Below are 11,953 nucleotides of genomic sequence, written 5' to 3'. Positions count from 1 at the left end.
TATTTAAACTAGACAATTCTAAATGTACATAAATAGCTTCGTTAACTTATCCTTCCACTATAAATTGCGTTAAACTACGCTAACAGTTTTGTACTAACTGCTTAAAAATAAAAAATGTCAAGAGTATTGAAGTCTTCTAAGAGTAATCGTCTAAAAACCAATTAAGTGATTTAAGAAATTTCTAGCTTATGACTTTCAAAGCGTATCGCAGATTGTTGACTGGATTTAAATCCTATTCACAAAAAATGTCACATGCACTGCTTGGCTTTTCAACCTCTTGTATTGTCAGCTTACAAGTGAAACACATTGAGTCAAGATTTTCTTGTTTTAAGTTAATTGTTTTATCCAGTCTAAAATGATAGAAATTTTAATCACCAAAGAATATCACAAAAATCTGCTTATAAAAATTACAATTACTATTTCCATAACATGTAAAAAAAAAAAAGTTTTGATCATCAAATATCTCAAAACTTCAATTATCGACTTAGTCTGATGAAACCGATGATATACATCATATTAAATATTGCACATGAATTTGAGTCATTACAAACTGTGAAGACTATTTAAAAAAAAATATTATCTTAATATAGATTTTTATTATATATATAATTTTTTTCAAATTCTTGAGACTGGTATTTATCAATTAAATAAATCAAATGGTATCCTTGTTTAGTCTCAACACTCTTTATGATATCAATAGTCTCAACGTATCAGCCAATTCGGCCATCCTCAAGGACAATCTTAAATATAAATTCAAACTACACATCAAAATTTAAAAAATGTTTTACAGCCTATTTCGCCCAGGTCATCAATTACAAGTCAAAATCACCCTATTTTTTTTTAACTTCATTAAGTTTTAATATAAAATTAAAGTTTTCAAAATTAATGAAGTTAAAAAAAATAGAGTGATTTTGACTTGTAATTGATGACCTGGGCGAAATAGCCTGTAAAACATTTTTTACATTTTTATGTGAGGTGTGAATTTATATTTAAGATTGTCCTTGAGAATCGCCGAATTGGCCGACTATTGATATAATAAAGAGTGTTGAGACTTAAAAGGATACCATTTGATTTATTTTATAGATTTTTAGTTAATTTTTAATTAATTGATTTTAATAAACATTGTTTTGTGAATAGACCAGCGGGTACATTTCTATGGGGCTCGGTTCTTCATAGTCTTCGCAAGCTGTTTCTTAGCCAGGAAGATTCTACAAATCATTCATTATCGTAAGTATTTATATGCTAAATAGTTGTTTAGCATAATTTTATTTCTTAAATGCTATTTCCTCTTCATTTATTTTTTATTATCGAGTGTTAAATAAATTTTGGCAGTATTACCTACACTCATGTATTTGAAAATAATTCCTTACCTTCTCTCTCCCCTTTTATTTTCTGATATTTCTGTTATGTTATATACTTGTTCATGTTAGGTCCTGTAGAAGGAAGATGTTTGTTTTCAGATTTTTAGTAAATGTCATTTAAATTTACATGACCTTTTGTTTTTCAGTTCTTTATAAGTAATTTTCATGATCCAAAAACATTAAAAGCTGTTTGATGAAATATTTTAATGCTAGTGAACTGGAGGAAATGTTAAAATAAGAGGTGTGATGGAAAACTCAAAGTTCATCATTGGGCTGGAATCTCGTCGGTCAGCTGCGGATTTCTATTTTCCCTTAGAACCTTATTGCATTATCTGTTCAGTGTACTGGAATTTCATAGTACTAGTCAACAAACAGGTGGTGCTGAAATCTTAAAAAAATTAACTCCTACAATATACCTGGTTTGTGCGTTAAAGGAATCGAGCCCACGAATTAGTCTTGAGACGAGCGGGATTTAAAAATTCCCATTTAAACTTTTTTATTGTCAAACAGCGGGGCCAATATTCTAAATTCTGAAACAACTTCTTGCTATGATATGGTGGTTATTTACATCTTTGATATTTGATTATCACGAAATAATTTTGGTCCAAAAAATACTCGAATAATTATGTGATTGAACTGTTTTTGGGAACAATTCTATAATCTCGTGATAATAGAGCACCGTTACTTTTAGCATATGAGTGTTCTATAGAAACGGTATATTCACATAAAAAGGGTAGTTTGGGGCTGGGAATCAAATGTATATTTAAATGATAAGAGGCTTTATTTTTGTGTTTATATCCAAAATTTGTTCACATTACCAAAACTGGTAATTGACTAAAATACAATTTTTTTAAATGAGATAGTAAATTGAATATCAAATAAATATTTTTTTAAAAAATCTACAAACACACCACTGCTTTGCTTTAATAGTGACACTCCTCACAAAACAAATTAATATGAAGGAGACGGTTGGGGGTGCGTTCATAAAGGAACAAAAAATAGTTAACAGCTATATATTTTCCGACGTTTCACCTCACTTTCCAGGGCATCATCAGGGCTGAAAATGATCATACAGATTGATTTACGTTTCGTGGTTACTGCTTCGTGATAGGTCCAAGTGCGATATTATAAAGCCTTCCCTGTGTTAAAAAAAGTTTGAGATAAAAAGTTCTTGTTGGTTCTTTTTAGTGGCTTACTGTTGCTCATTCTCTCTTAAGATCACATATGATATAAAATAAAATATAGGGACATGAGTTTTTGACATTCGATTGCTCATCTTCATTTTAATATAGCATTATCTAACCTTAGAAGTTTGCTTTTCGAATTATTAGCAGAAAAAAATATATATTTTCTTGTATTTTTATAGTTTCTCATATTGGCCAAAAAAGATTTTATTGAACATTTTTCGATTCGTCTTAAACACCTTAAAAATATTAAATTAAAAGGCTTTGAGCCATTTCTTAACACCATTTTACTGAAATATTAGATTATTAAATAAAATAAAATGGTATCATTGTTTAGTCTCAACACTCTTTGTTATATCAATAGTCCAACGTTTCGGCCAAATCGGCCATCCTCAAGGACAATATAAACATTTAACAGCTTATTGATTTTGACTTATAATTAATGACCTGGGCAGAATAGCCTGCAAAACACTTTTAAATTTTTTATGTGAGGTGAGAATTTATGTTTGAAGATATGTTATATTATTGGTAATAATATTATTGTTATAATTGTTACAAATGAATGTATACTAAGCTGTTAAATGTTTGTATTGTCTTTGAGGATGGCAGAAACGTTGGACTATTGATATAATAAAGAGTGTTGAGACTAAACAAGGATGCCATTTGATTTATATAATAAATAAATACCAGTCTCAAGAAATTGAAAAAAAAAATATTTAATAAAATATTAGATTTTCTAAAAATCTCGCGGACCATCACACATCTTTCATTTCCGCCCTACTTACGTTTTGAGGAGATTGGCGGGGCCGTCTTAAAGTTTTGGCTATTTGTTTGAGAAAGGGAGAGAATGTTTAACAAAACATTTTTTTTTTCTCTTACTATAAAAATACATAATTAGATTTCTTAAAATGTAAATAATGAATATTAATTTTTTTCCCTAATTGAACTACCGCTAAAAATAATTTTTCAAACAGGGCTGGTTGTTCTTGAAATTGGCTTCATTAAGTAAACAAACTTTTCAGCCATATCATTATATATTTATTATTATTAAAAAAAAAAGTATTATTAATATTCCGTAAACTATAATGATGGTGTGATTGTAGAAATTATAAAAAGACACCTTCTTAAGTTTCCTGTATTTAAACAAGTTTCGCAAAATGACTTGTGTATCAGTATATTGTTAACTGTCGAACTCAAAAATTAAAAGTTGTAAGATAGAAATCGCGATTTTATTTAATAGATTTAGTTTTTAGAATTTTCTCGAAAACGACTTTAACGAGATTTTATTGAACTCAGTAAATTAATGTAACATTAAGCCCAGTTAATTAAAATTAAATTCAGATAGACCTTATCCTCATTAAAACAGTTTAATCCCTTGGTAACTGAAGGTTGTGTGATGCATATACCTCACCAGATCTCGCAAATTAGACTAGTTAATCGGCGAAGTTAATCCCACGTACAAAGTTAAATCAAACCACAGCACTGCTTTTGACTCAAGTGTTTTTGGGTATATACGTAAATATATATGTATGAATTGTGTCTTATTCAATTTTTTTTATTTATTTATTGATATTTACAGCTGTATAAAAAATACAACAAGTAAATTTGATCATAATGATATGATACAGCATGTAGAGAAACTACCCAGTAATAGAACTCTAAAAACAGTTTACAATATAAGGCCACGAGGCCATCTTCTTTTCAGGCGCCTCAGAGGATTGCCAGGAATGGAAGAGGAAGCAAGGTTAGAAACTAGTGGGTTTGGGTGGTTAGGGAGTTTATAATGGAAGGAATAATATCGGGTTCGGGTTACATAAGGAACATTTAGGCCTTTCTTTATGAATGGTTTTATTAGTAACAAAATAAGGAGCATTGAGGATTTTACGAAGGATTTTCTTATTCAATTTAACCTTAGACTATTTCATGACATGTTATTCACCCTACTGTTTGTTTAGTTTAAATTTTAAAGCACTCTAAATATAATTTATTCTCTACAAGATGTTTAATTTAGCTCAGTTTTGTAAATGTGTGCAGTAGAGAAAACAGAAAAGCACGATGCCGCAGGTTCATTAGTATAAAGACAATGGCTGGCGTGAGGTAGGCCCTAAAAGCTCACCTGATGGGACAGGGATGCTGTGGGGGTGTTATAAAGGGGTTATACGGCAGTGAGGGAGGAGGAATGGGGCCCCGAGCCCCCCCGCTACATTATCGCGATTGTATTGTAACATTGCGCTATTGATGATGCCAGGCGTTCCAAAAGCTTTTCTATATAGCGGGACAATGAAGCCAGGATCGGCGACGAGATTAACCATTGAATAGGTGCCATTGTGATGATTCAAGAACTCACCTCCAGCAGCCCTTTCTTATCTTTAGCCCTAGTTCCCTACACATACAAAGCTCCACTCAACCCACACAGACTCCTCTCTAGCCCGCTTTGTGTATGTGTCTGTCTATAGTAATATCTCCCCCAAATTCATAAGCTTCTGTCGCGTCATTTAATTAATATTAATAGCATTATACATGTCCTGTAATGTTACGTCTTATAAAAATTTCAAGAGCTTAAAATTTCACGGAACTCTAGCTTGTAGAAAGAACGATGGTTGGTTTTCTTCTAACTCTTTGTCGATATAGAGATTGATGTTAAAATTAGTTAAAAAGAATGAAAAAAAGTTTCGTTTTGAAGGTTAAAAATGATTTTATCACATGAACTAATTAAATATAACTTACTAATTGATAAATTATATATTAAAAATGGATCATATTCCGAAAAAAAATGAGGAAAAAAAAAGAATAAGACTATAAAATCTGCCTTTGAAAGTTACATTCTACTGGATATGGTTAAGTATTGTTTCTCATTAGATTACCATAAAATAGTGCTTTTAAGCTTGAATTTTTGTGAAATACGTACAGTACTATTTATAGAACGCGACTCTTACTCTTCCTATGAGTTTTTATAAACATTATTATTCAAAAGAAAATTAAAGACAATATTGCTCTATTAAACAACGATAGACAATCTTTTCGAAACTACTAAAAACTGAATAAAACTAATTCAAAGCAGGAGACAAAAAATTATTGCATTAATCATGTGTCCACTTTAAAAATATCGTAAACATGAAATATAACATATGAACTGTCATCTAAATTGTTGTTACGGTTCAATACATCATGTTATCTGATTTGTGAGGACACCTCATTCATCTATAAACCTCCCAGAACATTCGAGATAATATGTATATTAAATAATAATAAAATGATGAATGTCTTTCTTCGTGAAATATTTCATCAATGGATTACAATCGTATTATGTATAAAAGTTAGGGAGGGAGTCAATTAAATGTTTATATTCTGGAGCGGTTGTGATCAATGATTTTTGAATAATCAATTTAAGATGGGAGAGGCAATACTTGGGTAAGTCATACTGTTTCTTTTCATTAAGTTAGTGCTATATAATAAAGTTTCATATATAGTTTTCATAATCGTACAAATGATGGGCGTATTATTCTATTATAGTCTGGACGAAATAAAGGGAAAAAATAGGCTTTGTTCGCGTCTTCTAAATCGTTATTCATCAATTCTCTTTATATATTGTTATATATACTATTCACTTATATTATCATTAAATGATTCATCAAGTATGGGAAGAGAATAAAATCATTGATGTTTTCACAAAATGAAACAAAAAAAACCTTAATCCAATGATATACTATTATTGTTATTTACCTTTCCGATGTTACTGTTAGTTTGAAGTAATGATTTAAAATCATCCACAAACAGGGAGACGCTGTTTATAAAATAGTGCAGCATTAACGTCGCCACATTGGTACCTTCTTTTCGGGAAGTAGCTGCTTGGAACACCACTGAGAAGTGGAATTCATACTAAAAATATTTTACTTGTGCTATTTTTGTCGAATTGTCACATTTTCATAGGCTTATACCCTGTGGTATTTCTGACAGAATCGGTTGTCATTATGCTCGGTAAATGATAGAGCTTAATTTTTATATTTTTTGACCTGTGGGTTTTATTTGTTACAAATAACTCAATCATGTATGTCGACTCTATATTATAAATTATTGAAAGTTTTCTATGTTTCAGCGAAAAATAAATGTCAATATGTAAAAGGAGAAGATTGTTTTATAAGAAAAAATGCTCCATAATAACTCGAGAGCAGTGAGTGACTCGAGGTACTCCACCATAGCTTCGGAACAGTATTGGGAAGTGGAATTTATTCAACCTCAGTTTCTTCCTCCAGTTGCTCAAAAATATGAGTCCAATAATCATTCTTATTTCGTTCCACCCTACAACCGCATTCCGTATGTCACTGAGAACTATGAATTACATCCGCAGATGTTCTGTGACTGGGATCTGGACTTTTCTGATGATATTTGCGACGATGATGCCTTCGAGATCGAAATCAGCTCACCTTCGTCAAGATCTATCTCCCAGAATATCCTGAGTATCATATCATCCCCTCAAGTCGATAATGAACAAGACATCCCTTATCCGACTTACTTGATTTTCGATAGTTCAGGAGCGAATACGGTCGCAGTCACATACCACCGTGGTAGTGATCATTACTATTATCCTCTGAATTAGCTGGTTTTGGATCCAAAATGCATTCCAGAATAATATCGCAATGTATTATAGTTTTATATCACTCTTTGAGTTATTTATTTTCTCATTTGCTATAATAACTGAAATCATGGTATAACTTATACAAATTAACTTGATAAACAGTTGTTACAAAAGGCTTCAATAGATTTTGTTAACACAGTTTATGATTAATAATGAAGAGGGACGGTAGTAGATAATTAATATTTAAGGATCCACATAGATTATAAAACAATAGCTATATTGTTTATACATGCAGAATATGTTGAATACTATACATGCTGAATTTCACAAATCAATCTTTTCTGTATTTTTTTAAACAAAATGTTACAATGGCAACCGAATTAGTTTCTACAATTAGCACCAAAATAATTAATCAAAAATATCTTGTGGAGTGTACACATCACACAACTTTCACTTATCACATTATTTTGAGTTCAAATTCATCTTATTTATTATTAACAATGGCTGTTTACATCGGGACCTGCTCGTGCTATACTGCAGATGTCCGGAGTGTAATTTTACGATTATAATTAATGTGTGGAAAAGGGGGGCTGGAGATTGTGAGACTTTCCGCTAATTAACATGCATATATTTCCTTCCATTTATAAAAGTATTAATCCCTGGAGGGGCAATTATATTAGTGTGCTAGGTTTTATCATTTATCTGTAATAACATAAAAAGAACATTGGGGTTTCATAGACTGTATTGGCTTATTTGGTGACGTCTTCGCCGCCGCGGTGACGTATCCTAGTCGCTTCCCTCGTCTAGGTGTTCTGTGGGCGAAATGGTGAAAACCATGTAATCTTCGCCCCGTGTCTAAAAAGACGTCTTTTCCTCTCAGAGGCTGGCCAGCGTGTCCTGGACTGGACTCCGGCGTGATGGTAGGGGTAGGCCAGGTCCTAGCTTGCAAATAAGTTACAAAAAGAATGGTAAAGATCGGATTACTTAAATGCGAGAATGGCAATACTTCCTCTTAACGTATTTCTATTTATTGGTTAGAAAAATAAACTATTATTACTCTGTTTTCTTGTTTCCATAGTTGTTATGACCCTATACAAAAAGGTATAACTATCGTCATAACAACCATGGAAGTATCAACCATGAAATAGTTGGGATGAAGATTGTTGTTATACAACTCTCTCCGTATAGTACAAGAGCCCAAGAGGAGAAAAAAGGCAGTTATCTCACCCCAATTTTTTATTACTTTAATGAAAACTATGTATAATTAATAGTCAAAATTGATGAGTCCGCCAAGTCAGGTAGGGGAGAATAAAAAATGGCGGCTGTTTCAAAGCGATAAAAAAACTAATTTTTCATTCGGAGCTCTATATCTTGAAAAGTAGGAACAACACAAGAAAATCTAAGAGAACGTCATTTAAAAAAGAGTAAATTTGCTAAAATATAAGCCCTAATAGAGCAATTTACGATCAATAGTTCTCGAGATATAGCTTTTTAAAAAGCAACATTTCATAAAAATGTTGTATAGGACCTACTAAAAGATCAGTAGTTAGTGAGTTTATTTTGAAAAATTTATATCTCAAAAACCATTTGACGTACAGATGCCTATTAGCACTCAAATTAAAACTAGTTTAATGAGCTATAAAGTAGTTTATGATATTTATCTTCGTAGGAGTAACAGTTTACATGAAATTTGCTAAAATAAATTGATTTATAGTTGTTCGGACAAATTTTCTTTTGCCAAATTTATATTCATATGTGAATATCATAAAAACTACTACCCCTACGAAGATAAGTGTAATAAACTACTTTATAGTAAGTTAAATTTTCTCTATTTTGTATTTTAGCAGACATATGTGCGTCTTGTAGATCTACAGATATATTTTTTCAAAAATCCATCATTTTATACGAACAACTAGAAATTAACATTTTGTGAGTTTATTTTGTCAAATATCATAAAAACTACAACTCCTACAAAGATAAACATCTTCAACTATTTTGTAGTAAATTTAACTAGCTTTAATTTGAACGCTGGCAGACATCTGTACGTCTAATGGTTTCTGAAATGAAGTTTTTCATAAATCAAACTTATTGTCGGAACAACTATAAATCAATTTATTTTAGCAAATATCATGAAACCTACTATTCCTACGAAGGTAAAGGTCATAAACTTCTGTATAGTCCATTATACTAGCTTTAATTTGAGTGCCAATAGACATCTGTACATCACATAGTTCCTGAGCTATAGATTTCTCAAAATAAATTAACTAACTAATCTTGCTTAAGAAATTTTGTTTTTTAAAAAGCTTTATCTCGAGAACTATTGGACGTAAATAGCTCTTTTAGAGGTAATATTTCAGCAAATTTACTCTTCTTTAAATAATGTGATCTTAGGTTTTCTAGTGTTGTTGGTAGTTTTTAAGATATAGAGCTCCGAATGAAAAATTTGTGTTTTTTTAAGGTTTTGAAGCAGCCGCTATTTTTTATTCCCCCTACCTATACTTGGCAGATTCATCAATTTTGACTAATAATTATAACTAGTTTTCATTAAAGTAATAAAAAATTGGGGTGAGATAACTGCCTTTTTTTCTGCCCGACTCTTGTACTAGTAGGCTATTGACAGACCTACATATTCAGCTAGCATAAATGCAAATACAGTCATGGACAAGGCACAAATAGCGACCAAACTTAGCACAGACAAACTCAGAGCCATTAACATAAACATCAATACAAAAAAAACGGACGCCATCACTTTATCATACAAGAAATCCCCAAACAGAGAACCAAAATTAAACGGACAAACAATACAGGCCAAGAAACATTTCAATTATCTCGGTACGAAACTAGAGTCTCACCTCTCATTCACTTCACACATACAACATCTATTCAACTCAGACAGCTACTCTACTCACCAGGGCTACCAATCAGATTCCAACTACTCATATACTAAGTAATACTGAGACCATCATTACTGCACGGTGCACCCCTACTGCACTTCTTAAACCCTTCATTAGTGTGAGGACAGCATACTATTGAAGATTTGTTGAGGCACATCACACGAAGACATACTAAGTTCTTCGATAACCTACCCACTTCCTTTAACTCTGTATTCTCTACACTGACCCCGCCACCTTTTCCTGCGCTGTGGCAGGGCAGGAAGGGCCCCATCAACCCTTTTAACATTACCCATTAACCTATCTTTACGTTTCTTCTTCTCTGCTTCCTCCCCCTCTCCCTTGCCTTTACTACTTATTATTATGCCTCTTTTCTTTATTTTCTTTTATTTTTATGCCACTTAATTTAATTTCTTATACTTTGTCAACCATCTCTCGGAGGCCTCGCATTTCTAGTTGTTAGAGTTCGCACTGAACAAATATCTCACTCCGACCTTCTGGTACCCACGTTAGAAAAAAGTAATGCTCACATTGAACTATGATTCTCACGTAATGCTGTTCGTTTCTTAATCTGTGTTTATTTCTGTTGTAGAGGGATCGAAAAAAAGTATTGAAGCACGAATATTTTGTATGTATCCATTGTTTTTTTACCGCTGACAATGAGAGATAAATAATTTTTTTCAAATAAACAAAATGAAATTTACTGTAGGAGATGCTTTTTTGGGTATTTAAGTCCAGTCATACCATTTGGATGAGTATAGGACCTAGCTGTTATTAAGAACCACTTGATAGTACAATGATACGACGATTTTAATCAAAACCATTATATCCATTTTCTTGTAAGTTTTAATCAGTTATCCTCTGACTTCATAGAATGCGATTCTATTACGTGTGTGCAGCTTATTAGACATTTTTGGTTGTTTTTGTTTGTTTTCTTGCCTTCATGGTTTATTTTATGATTTTCTGTTATTTTTATAAATAACATGAAACCAGGCGATGAATCAAACATTTCGCCCGATTTATTCCAAAACAACCTTATAACCGTTAATAAAACTGACATATACCTCCAATCGGAAGAATCACATTAAAAAAAAAAAGGAATAAAGAAATAGGTAAGTATTACCTAGAAATTACTCCACTCTAGGGTGTGCGGCTCATTTAATATGCTATCAGTAATCGACCTTTCCTCAGATAATGATACTAGAACAACACTAAGCACCAGCAATAACAAGACTAACCTGAATGCTCAGCCCAATACAATAAAAATACCTCCGATATTCTTACACAATGCAAATAATTACAGGCTACTTTTAAACGAATTGAATGCATTGTGCATCGAGCCATTTACAACCCAACTAATTGGAAACAATACGAAAATTATGTTAACGAATATCGAAGATTACAGGACTTTAACTAGGTATTATGATGAAGAAAAAATAGAATACCACACATTCTCAATGGACAAAAATAAATATTTGAACGTAGTGATTAGGAAGGTTCCCTACAGTATTACCAAGTTATTATTAGAGTTAAAAGTCGAGTTAGAATCAAAACAGTTCGAAGTTGCCTATGTATCAAGAATATTAAATAGGGATAAAAAACCTACTCCACTCTGTTCAGTATCTCTTAAAAACAATGAAAAGGCGAAAGATTTCTTTAATCTTAAACATTTATTTTCTGCCCTAATTATAGTAGAATCCAAACACAAAAATATTGACATTCCTATGTGTACTAACTGTCAAAGATACGGTCATACAAAGAACTATTGTCATTTGGAACCGAGATGTGTCAAGTGCAAAGGTAACCACCATTTTTCAAAGTGTCCGTTAAAATTTACGGATAAACCATTTTGTGTGAATTGCTAACTAGCTCATGCGGCTAATTACAAGGGATGTAAATATTATCAAATCCTTAAAATAAAATAAACTCACCTTCACAACC

General features: G+C 31.8%; 1 long non-coding RNA gene across 1 annotated transcript; it reads left to right on the top strand.

Moving 5' to 3' along the window:
• The first annotated feature begins 5,659 nt into the window (after positions 1-5,659).
• LOC106692251 (uncharacterized) lies at positions 5,660-7,206 on the top strand. The gene is made up of 2 exons (XR_001344938.2): positions 5,660-5,956; positions 6,642-7,206. It is a non-coding gene; the product is annotated as an uncharacterized lncRNA (long non-coding RNA).
• Positions 7,207-11,953: the final 4,747 nt, after the last annotated feature.

The sequence above is a fragment of the Halyomorpha halys genome, unplaced genomic scaffold (genome assembly GCF_000696795.3).
Source record: "Halyomorpha halys isolate HHAL.00 unplaced genomic scaffold, Hhal_1.1 Scaffold5.1, whole genome shotgun sequence".
Lineage (NCBI taxonomy): Eukaryota > Metazoa > Arthropoda > Insecta > Hemiptera > Pentatomidae > Halyomorpha > Halyomorpha halys.
This window is presented reverse-complemented; position numbering and strand designations above follow the sequence as displayed.